Below are 10,217 nucleotides of genomic sequence, written 5' to 3'. Positions count from 1 at the left end.
GACTTCATTCTTCTTGGATCAACTATCAACACTCATGGAAGCAGCAGTCAAGAAATCAAATGGTGTGTTGCATTAGGCAAATTTGCTGCACAAGACCTTTTTAAAGTGTTGAAGAGCAAAAATGTCAGCTTGAAGACTAAGGTACACCTGACCCAAGTCATGGTATTTTCAATAATCTCGTATGCATGAGGAAGCTCATATACATAAGGAAGACCATAGAAGCATTGATGCTTTTGAGTTATGGTGTTGGAGTAGAATATGGAAAGTGCTATGGGCTGCCAAAAGAACCAACAAATCTGTGTTAGAAGAAGTGCAGCCAGAGTGTACCTTAGGATACCAGGATGGGCAAACTTTGTCTCTCATACTTCAGACATATTATCAGGAGGAGCAAGTCACTGGAGAAGGTGGAGGGTCAGAGAAAAAGTTAGATGGATTGCCAAAGTTGAACAATAAGTTCAACAATAGTGAGGTTGGCCCAGGATTGGGCGGTGTTTCGTTCTGCTGTGCGTAAGGTTGCTATGATTAGGTAATGACTTGATGGCACCTAACAACAACAACAATGCTTTCTAAGGGTTTACAGTCTAGTGAGAAAGACAGGAAATTTAAACCAGTAATTAGAGTCCTATGAAAAATGCTTAACAGTACGCACAGGATACCAAGGAAGCATAAGAACAAGACATCTAGAACAGCATGGAGATCTCAAATATCTGCTCAGAGGACATGACCCTCAAGTAAGTAATTATTATTTCTGCATATACTCATGTTTTATTGCTCTCTTTACTTAAACAGAGGGGATGAACAATACTGTAATTTGAATTACCTCATAAATCCAAACCAAAACATAGGTAATTTACTGTTTGTTTGTTTTTTTTAATTGGACAAGTATGACTCATGGTGTGACACTGTAGAATATTCACTGGATTGCTAACTCAAGGTCAGAGTTCAAATCCACCAACCACTCCTCAGAACCCCTATATAGTGTCACTATGAGTCAGAACCAAATCCATGGCACTTAACAACAAAAAAAGAAAGAAAAAAAGTTATGTGAAGTAAGAAAGATCATTCTAAGTCATAGAGACATAAAGTGATGCATTGTGTGAGAATTTATTCTGTTAGTCTTGACCTCTTACTAGTGTGTTTCCTTTATAAATTAAATAGTATGCCAATCTGTTTTTTGCTATGATTAAGTAAAATAATATCTATAAAAGTGCTCTATTGGGGTAAGTTCTTAGAATACTTATTTCAGTTTCAGGTCAGATAGAGTGTGTTGCTATTAGTTGCTGTCAAGTTGATTCCATCCCATAGTGACCATCTATGTACAACATAAGGAGTACAGTGGTTCTAGAAGGTAAGCACTGGATTTCAAACCACAATGTTGATTGTTTGAGCCCTCCAACTATTCCTTGAGAGAAAGTTGAGGTTTTCTGCTCCCCAAAATGTTTACAGCCTCAGAAATCCTATACAGAGTTCCTATGAGTCAGAACTGACTTAATGGCACTTAACAACAACAAGAAGCATACAACAGAATGAATGAAACACTGCCAGTCCTATGCCATCCTCACAATTGTTATGTTTGAATCATTCTTGCAGCAGCTACTGGGTCCATCCATCTTGTTGAGCGTCTTCCTTTTTTCACTGATCTTCTATTTTACTAAGCACTTAATTTAATTCTCTGATCCTTCCTGATAACATGCTCAAAGTACATGAGATGAAGTCTTGCCATCCTCACTTCTAAAAAACATTCTGGCTGTACTTCTGCTAAGATAGATTTGGTTGTTCTTCCAACAGTCCATGGTACTTTCAATATTCTTTGCCAGAACCACACAACTCAAACGCATCAATTATTCAGTCTTTCTTATTCGTTGTCCAACTTTCACATGCATATGAGGTGATTGAAAAGATACTGGTTTGGATCAGTCGAGGCTTTTAGAAGTTTCTTCAGGATGTGTCAATCATAGCAGCAACGGGACTTGGGTTGTAACTTTAGACCCTCTCCCTCCAAAGTCAGAAATCCATTTATACTTTGTGACATAAGGCTACTTCTCTCTTATAACAGACCTTGTTGTTATTGTTTTTAAGTGCTATACAGTAAAATTTTTAAGAGTCCACGGCAACTAAATACCCTCATGTTCATGAGCCCTAGAAACTGGGTAGAGGACAAGGAAACAGAAATCTGAATTACTTTCCTTGCCTATGAAAATCTCTTCAGGTAGATACAGAGACAAGTGTCTCAAGGCCAGTATCTATGACAGCTGTACTTGAGCACTGATGGGCCGAAAGCAAACTATGTCCATGAAGGGTTTGAATTCAGCTAAGTTGAATGAAATTTGAATGGTTAATGGGAAGGTTATAGGAAGAGAAGGGAAGAACTATAGTTCTTTAGTCATTGTAAGTACACTTATTTGGGGGTCCAGGAGCTGCCTAGATGGGATGCAGACTTTCAATACAAAGTTAAAGGGTTCATTTCCTCACCCTCCCATCCATGCTGAATGCAGCTACCTCATATCTTGAATCTCTACCATCTGGCCTATCCTGATCATCAATATCATTTAGTGTTTCTCGTATGACCTCTTTCATGGAAACTGGAATAATTGTTTTATTTGATTTGAAGAATAACCTATAAATGCCAGACACAATAGGTCCAGGGTTATAGCTGAGGGTTGAATTCCATTTGAGAGAAGATGCCACATGAAAATTCATCTAAAATGAAGCGCCACACATATGTTTGTACAGCCTCTGCTCCAGTGAACACCATGTGCACCACTGTAAGATGAAGAGTGTCCAGTAAACCCGTATGGGGATTGTGAAAAAATAAGGACAGCTGCTGATAGTGGCAGTGGACAACTTGTGTTGGAGAGCTTTGGCATGGCAAAATAACTTGAAGGATATTGGGATCTGAACTTAAGACATTTCTTTTACATATTTGTAGGCATTTAACTAAAAACAAAATGAAGTCTTCAAGAATCATGATAGATTAAATGATGTTTAAATACTTTTTGTAGTCTTTGAAAATGTATACTTTTTAATTTAAAAGTTATTTGAATTATTTTGAAACTAAATTATCACCACCACTATGGATATAACATATTTTAATCATTCTTATATAAATGTGACCCAGTTAAATGTTCTACGCAAGAATAAAAAGAACAGGTCTCAGAGCTGTTGCTGTGGAGTCAGGATTTTACCGCTGCTCATTGCTGCAGCTCGCCTGCCGAATGAACATGCACTCCCCATTCCTTCCTCTTCCAAAATCAGCATGGCAACTCCCAAGTATTAGCTGATTCAGACTCTTCTTAAGGAAGAACAGACCCCCAGAATAAGATTACAGTTGTTGGGGTTGGTGCTGTTGGCATGGCATGTGCCATCAGCATCTTAATGAAGGACTTGGCAGATGAACTTGCTCTTGTTGATGTCATGGAAGACAAATTGAAGGGAGAGATGATGGATCTTCAACATAGAAATCTTTTCCTTCGAACATCAAAAATTGTCTTTGGCAAAGACTATAATGTCACTGCAAATTCCAAGCTGGTTATTATCACAGCTGGAGCACATCAGCAGGAAGGAGAAAGCCGTCTTAATTAGGTCCCGCATACCGTGAACATCTTTAAATTCATCATTCTTAATGTCATGACATACAGCCCAAATGGCAAGTTGCCTGTTGTTTCTAACCCAGTGGATATCTTACCTGTGTTGCTTGAAAGATAAGTGGCTTTCCCAAAAACCGTGTTATTGGTAGTGGCTGTAATTTGGATTCAGCGTGGTTCCATTTCCTAATGGGGGGAGGCTGGGAGTTCACCCACTAAGCTGACACGGGTGGGTCCTTGGAGAGCATGGGGACTCTAGTGTGCCCGTGTGGAGTTGAGGGAATGTTGCTGGTGTCTCCCTGAAAAATCTGCACCTGATTTAGGCACTGGTGCAGATAAGGAACAGTGGAAAGAGGTTCACAAACAAGTGGTTGACAGTGCTTATGAGGTGATCAAACTGAAAGGCTCTAACTTCCTGGGCCATTGTACTCTGTGTGGCAGACTTGGCAGAAAGCATAATGAAGAATCTTAGGTGGGTACATTCAATTTCCACCATGACTAAGGGACTCTAGGATGAAAGATGACGTCTTCCTTAGCGTTCTTGCATCTTGGGACAAAATGAGATCTCAGATGTTGTGAAGGTGATGCTGACCCCAGAGGAAGAGGCCGGTCTGAAGAAGAGCATCGATGCACTCTGGGGCATCCAGAAAGAGCTGCAGCTTTAAAGTCTGCTGTCTACCACTTCACTGTCTAGGCTACAAAGGGATTTTAGTTGGGGGGTTATGCATGTTGTCCTTTTTATCTGATCTGAGATTAAAGCAGTAAAATTATGTCCAAGGAAAAACATATGTTTTCCTAAAGTCAGACATAGGACTGGTCCATAAAACCCTACAGCTATCACCTGATGATGGACAATACTAAACCTGGTGTACTTGTAACCTGGACATCTGAGACACCACCGTCAATGTTACCATCCTGCCACTGCCCTTCAAACCAGAAGGATGTGGTTACTGTGTGTTATGTCAATTCTGGTTCTTACACTCAACATGCCTAGCCCAATTTATTTTTCCAATCACATGTTCAATTCCAATGTGTAAATCCAGTATTGCATGTCTTGTGCATAATTGTCATAAAATATTTTATTTTGTGTACTATGTTTATCAGAGTAGTATACATTGCCATGTAATGTAAAAAGATGTACATATAAACATTGTAACTATCTGTCATACCAACTAAAACAACAAATAAACCATGAACAGTGGGGGGGTGGATGAAAAGAATAAAATGAACAGTGTTACTAAGAACTATTTTGAAATCTGGGCAACAAAGAGTCAACATATTTACAGGCAAGATTCATTTTGGCCTTGGAAATAGGCTGAGCAAGTTCAGACTCTTTCCATTTGCAAGTCTTCTAATGATACTACGTGGTTCCCAATATTAGAGAAAAAGAATTTTATTACTACTATCATTCACACCACTGGTACTTTATCCAGGAACTACTGAAGAATGACTAGTTAGCAATAGGAAGTGATGCTCCAGGGAGACAAGGTTACTTTTGTATGTCTGTAGGGACAGTAAGTAGAGAATAATTCTATTATTAATACTTCATTGATCACCAGTACAACAAAGTGGCTCAATTTGCAAAACTATATGGGACAGTAATGCATTTAATTAGCTACAATAAGTCAGCCTTTGAAGATTGGAGTGTGCTCTAATAAAGTGTTGAGATTTGTTACAGTTGGTTTGTCTTTATTGAAACTCCATAAAGTGCTGCTCGTAGGGAGGTGCTATTTCACTCAATTAAAAATAATGAAATGTTAATTTAACTGCTTAAGCAATGATTTTTTTTTCCTGATCGACTTTTATATTTCAGCAGTTCACTAGGATGTTACAATAGCCCAAGAGTGTTCACAGATGTTTTTTTGTGAACGTTCAGCGAATGTGCACTTAGCCTTTATCATCAGTGTGTTAGCTTACTCAGCAGGACTACAGAATAGATGTACAATTAGTGTTTCTGAAATCATCTTGGGAACTTTTGGGCATCATTCAGTTCTCTCAAGGCTTTGAAGAACTGCTCTTAAGTTGTTGTTCAGCTTGCATTGGAAATATCTCTGCCCCCAATGGAATCAACTTACAGCACCACATATTTCTTTTGTTATTAGAGTTTAGATTAATGGTAACATTGGAAAAATGGTCATAAAGATGACAAGAATAAACAAATAGAAACATTTCTGGAAGACAGTTTTATAAGGGAGACAGATGTTTTTGCTGCCAAAGTCTATCCAACTTACTATGATTTATTTAGAAACGCTAGCTCTTCTCTCCCTGGCAATAGTCACTAATGTTGTTACAGTATTAGGTGTTGTCCAGTAAGTTACGACTTGTAACAACCCTATGTGTTCATACTCAGTAACGAATGAGAGCATAAACTTCCTCTTAAAATAACTTAAGCTGAAACATAAACACAAAGCTGGAGCCATCTCATAAGATACAAAAAATTCCATGATCACTGAGGTTTCAAAACCAAAATGTTGAGAACTCTCCAACAGAAAAGTTGAGTCATAGTATATCATTGTATGTTGTAGTTAAGTGCTGTTCAATCAATTTCGACTAATATCCCCACCGCATATAGTTTCCGAAGAACAACTAACAAGTTTTAACTATGGGCCTTGGGGTTTGCAGTCCAGTGCTTATCCTACAGTGCCATGCCAGGAGCCCATATCATTGAATGCTGTTGTTAGGTGTATTTGGTTGGTTATGTGCCATGGAGTTGGTTCCAACTCATAGCGACACTGTACAGGGTTTCTGAGGCTGTAAATCTTTACGGGAGCAGAAATCCTCATCTGTCTCCTGCAGAACAGCTGGTAGTTTTGAACTGCTGACCTTGTGGTTCACAGCCCAATTCGTAACCATTATGCTACCAGAGCTCCTTATGTTAGGTGTATAGAAAAGTATATATCTAGATAACTAAGGAGTCCTGATCAGGAGAACCGATAGCACTCTAGGGTAAGCATTAGACTTCTATACATAAGGTAGGCAGTTCAAACCCACCAGTCATTCCACTAGAGAAAGATGAGGCTTTCTACTCTGGAGAGGATTTATAGCCTCAGAAAACCTATAGGGTTCACTCTGAGTCATAGTTGACTTGACAGCACTTAACAGCAACGATAAGCATACTCATACAACAGAACGAAATACTGCCCTGTCCTGTGCCTGTCTCATATTCATTCCTATGCTTGAGCCCTTTGGTGCAACCACTGTGTTGCAAACCATTAATGGAAGGTTTGCTTCTCTTTTGCTGATTCAAGGGGCTGATCCCTTCTAATAACAAGACCAAAGTTTGTGAGAGAGTCTCAAAATTCTCACTTCTAAGGAGTGTTCTGGCTACACAAATTAACTCATTCTCTGGCAGTTGTTAGGTCCCATCGAGTCAGTACCAACTCATAGTGACCCTACGCACAACAGAAAGAAACACTGCCCTGTCCTGCAACAACTTCACAATCATTGCTACATTTGAGCCCAATACCATCTCATTGGGGGTCTTCCTCTTTTTCTCTGACCCTCCACTTTACCAAACACGATATCCTTCTCCAGTGACTGGTCCCTCCTGATAATATGTCCTCAGTATGAGAGACAAAGTCTGCCTATTCTGGATTTCAAGGAGCATTGTGGCTGTACTTCTTCCAACACAAGATTGTTCTTCTTACAGTCCCTGGTACTTTTGATATTTTCACCCAACACCGTAATGCTCAAATCCATCAACTCTTCTACCCTTTTCCTTAATCACTGCCCAATTTTCACATTTATATAAGGTTATTGAAAATGCCCTGGCTTCAAAGAAGCACAATTTAGTCCTCAAACTGACAGCTTTGCTCTTCAGCACTTTAAAGAGGTCTTGTACATCAGATTTTCCTAATGCAATATGTCATTTGATTTTATGACTGATGCTTCCATGAGTGTTGATGATTAATTTAAACAAAAATGAAAACTTTGACAACTTCAATCTTTTTCTATTTATATGGATGTTGTTTATTGGTCCAGTGGTGAGGATTTTTGTTTTCTTTACATTGAGGCGCAACTCATAAAGGAAGTTGTGGTCTTTGATCTTCATTAGTAAATGTTTTAAGTCCTCTTTGCTTTCAGCAAGCAAGGTTTTATCATCTGCATATCGCAGGTAGTTAATGAGTCTTCCTCCAATCCTGATGCTACATTTTCCTTCGTATAATCCATCTTCTGGGATTATTTGCTCAGCATACAGATTGAGTAAATACGGTGAAAGAATACAACTCTAGCACACACCTTTCTTAATTTTAAACCATTCAGTGTTCCCTTGTTCTGTTCAAACAACTGCCTCTTGATCTACGTACAGCTTCCTCCTGAGCACAATTAAGTGTTCTGGAATACTCATTCTTGGTAATGTTGGCCACAGTTTGTCATGATTCACAAAACAGAAAACGTTGGCATAGTCAATAAAGTGTAAGTAAAGAGTTTTCTAGTATTCTCTGCTTTCAGTCAAGATACAGCTGACATCAGCAGTGTTATCTCTCATTCTACATTGTCATCTGAATCTGGCTGGAATCTCTGGCAATTCTCTGTCAATGTATGGTTTCAGCTGTTTTGTTTGTTTATCTTTTTCCACAACCCAAACAACTTTATTTCATTCTCATTCCTTTTGAAAGAATCAAGGAAAGTATAGAAAACCTGTGAAACATCAACAGTTATGATTCAGGGGTAAATGAAGGACTGACAAGGGCTTAACTGCTCCTCCTGTGGGCGGGGCCTAGTGATGGGGCTGTGAGAGGACAGCACCCTGTAGGGGTTCAGCCCCAGGGAAGATGCCTCTCTAGTGGGGAGTCCAGAAGCTGGCATTTGTAAACAAGCCCTCCAGTAGACCTCTGCTCACAAAGTCTCCCCTGAGAGCGGTGGGGGCTGGCTAACATTTCCTCTCTTCCACTAATCCTAAATGAACACTCAAGACCAGTGCAGCAGATGGCACCTATTGTTTTCTGGGACTGCGGAGAGCCATTCTACCAGGCCGGGTTTTTTCTTCTTTAAAGGAACCTGTTTGAATTTGGAACTTTGGTTCCACAAGTGTTTCATCGGGCTTGGGCTTTATTCCCCACCTGAAGTCCCACTCCTTGTTGTGTGACATCAAGTAGGGAATAGGTCCAAGGAGTAGGGGTCAGAGGCTCCTAAGTAACAGGGCACCACACTGCTTCCTGGTAGGGACTGCTGCCAGGGTCCCAGAGGCCTGGTGGATCAGTGATGGCATTAGGTACGGCAGGGATGTGACAGAGGGTGCTTTGAGGTGAACTGTACTCAGGGGAGCTGGCAGGCCTAGGGGTGGCACGCAGGTCCACAGAGCTGGAATGGGGACAACCGGTCCTCAAGTCCCTTGCTCAGCAGCTACTGGTGAGCGGAAGGCACAATCTGCGCTGGCAGGAAGTGATGCAGATGGGTCCAGTGGTTTCATTTTCCCCATCCTGAGCTGCTGTATGGCGGATGGGGCAAGGGTATCTCTGGATGCTATGGGTATGTTGAGTCTTCGGCTCACTTGTGGCCGAGGCACTCCACAGTCCCACTTCCCTTCATGCTATCAAAGAAGAAGTTGTTGTGAGGAGGGTCCCGCTGAGACAGGGCCTTCACAATCTCCTGCGCCAAGATCCCGCCAACTACGGCACACACAGGGGCCATCTCGGAGAAGCAGTACCTGACTAAGTCCTCGGGAAGCGGGTTAGGATTGACTCCCAGAGAGTCAAGCATATCATTTCGAATCTGGAGAAGCAACTCAGAATCTTCCCCACGGGTATCAGAACTGGGGTCTCTCTCTTTATCCTTGCAGAATTTCAGGAGCACTTGGAGAAGAAAGCAATCTGAAGTTGTGCGCTTCAAGGGTGCTTTAGCTTTCTCACTGTGCCAGTCGACCTCCAGAGCATCCTTCACAGGGCAGAAGACCACTTCTTTTTTGACGAGGGTTGTCTCTGGTGAATCCAGTTTTGCTCGCTTGCTATCAGGTCCACCTGCTACCCCTTGGCTCACTTTGGCAATTTTGGTCTTCTCCTCTACAAACTCATGTTCTCCAAGATTGGCAAATGTGTATCCATGGTAGCCAAAAACATCTCCTGTGAAGAGTTTGACACTGTTTTTGTGACAGATCTGGTCAACTTTCACTAGGACATCCCTGGAGCAGCAAGTCAGACAGACAGCGTCAAACTGAAATTAATAACGACCCTGGTTTCTTTTCTTTCCTTCACATCCACAATGGGGTTGAGATTCTGAGCTCGCTCCAAAGAGGTTTCGGTCCTTATTTAGGCCAACGGACCCAGTCAGGATCAGGAACTGTGCTCCCGGGTCTTCTGGAGATACCTGTTCGTGGTCCAGCATGGTCAGTCCTTTCATCCCTGCCAGGATGAGGTTCTTGGCAATTTCAGCCCCAAGGCCTTTCATGCCGACCAGAAGTATCCGGGAGGCCCAAAACCGTTTCTGGGCCTCCAGCACCCAGAGGCAGATCTATCGGTCATACTGTGCCATCTCCTTCTCACTGATGCCGCCGTCGCCAGTTTCTTCCTTCACCATGGCGCGGACTTTTGCTGCCTCCACTGAGTCCTGCTCACGCCAAACGCTAAAGCCAACTGGCTCTGCGCGCCACCAACCGTCCACCGGACCGTGCGCCCTGGCTATATCTGCTCAGCT

At 41.6% G+C, this 10,217-nt stretch overlaps 1 protein-coding gene and 2 pseudogenes across 2 annotated transcripts in view; 1 reads left to right on the top strand and 2 right to left on the bottom strand.

The window, feature by feature from the left end:
- The window catches only part of TPO (thyroid peroxidase), a 214,629-nt gene that overhangs the window by 152,782 nt on the left and 51,630 nt on the right, over positions 1 to 10,217 (bottom strand). The window lies entirely within an intron of this gene.
- On the top strand, positions 3,257 to 4,249 carry LOC102835697 (annotated as a pseudogene).
- On the bottom strand, positions 9,075 to 10,100 carry LOC102835329 (annotated as a pseudogene).

Source organism: Chrysochloris asiatica, unplaced genomic scaffold (genome assembly GCF_000296735.1).
Source record: "Chrysochloris asiatica unplaced genomic scaffold, ChrAsi1.0 scaffold00058, whole genome shotgun sequence".
NCBI classification, from domain to species: Eukaryota; Metazoa; Chordata; class Mammalia; order Afrosoricida; family Chrysochloridae; genus Chrysochloris; species Chrysochloris asiatica.
The sequence above is the reverse complement of the archived record's forward strand: the minus strand, read 5'-3'. Positions and strand labels throughout refer to the sequence as shown.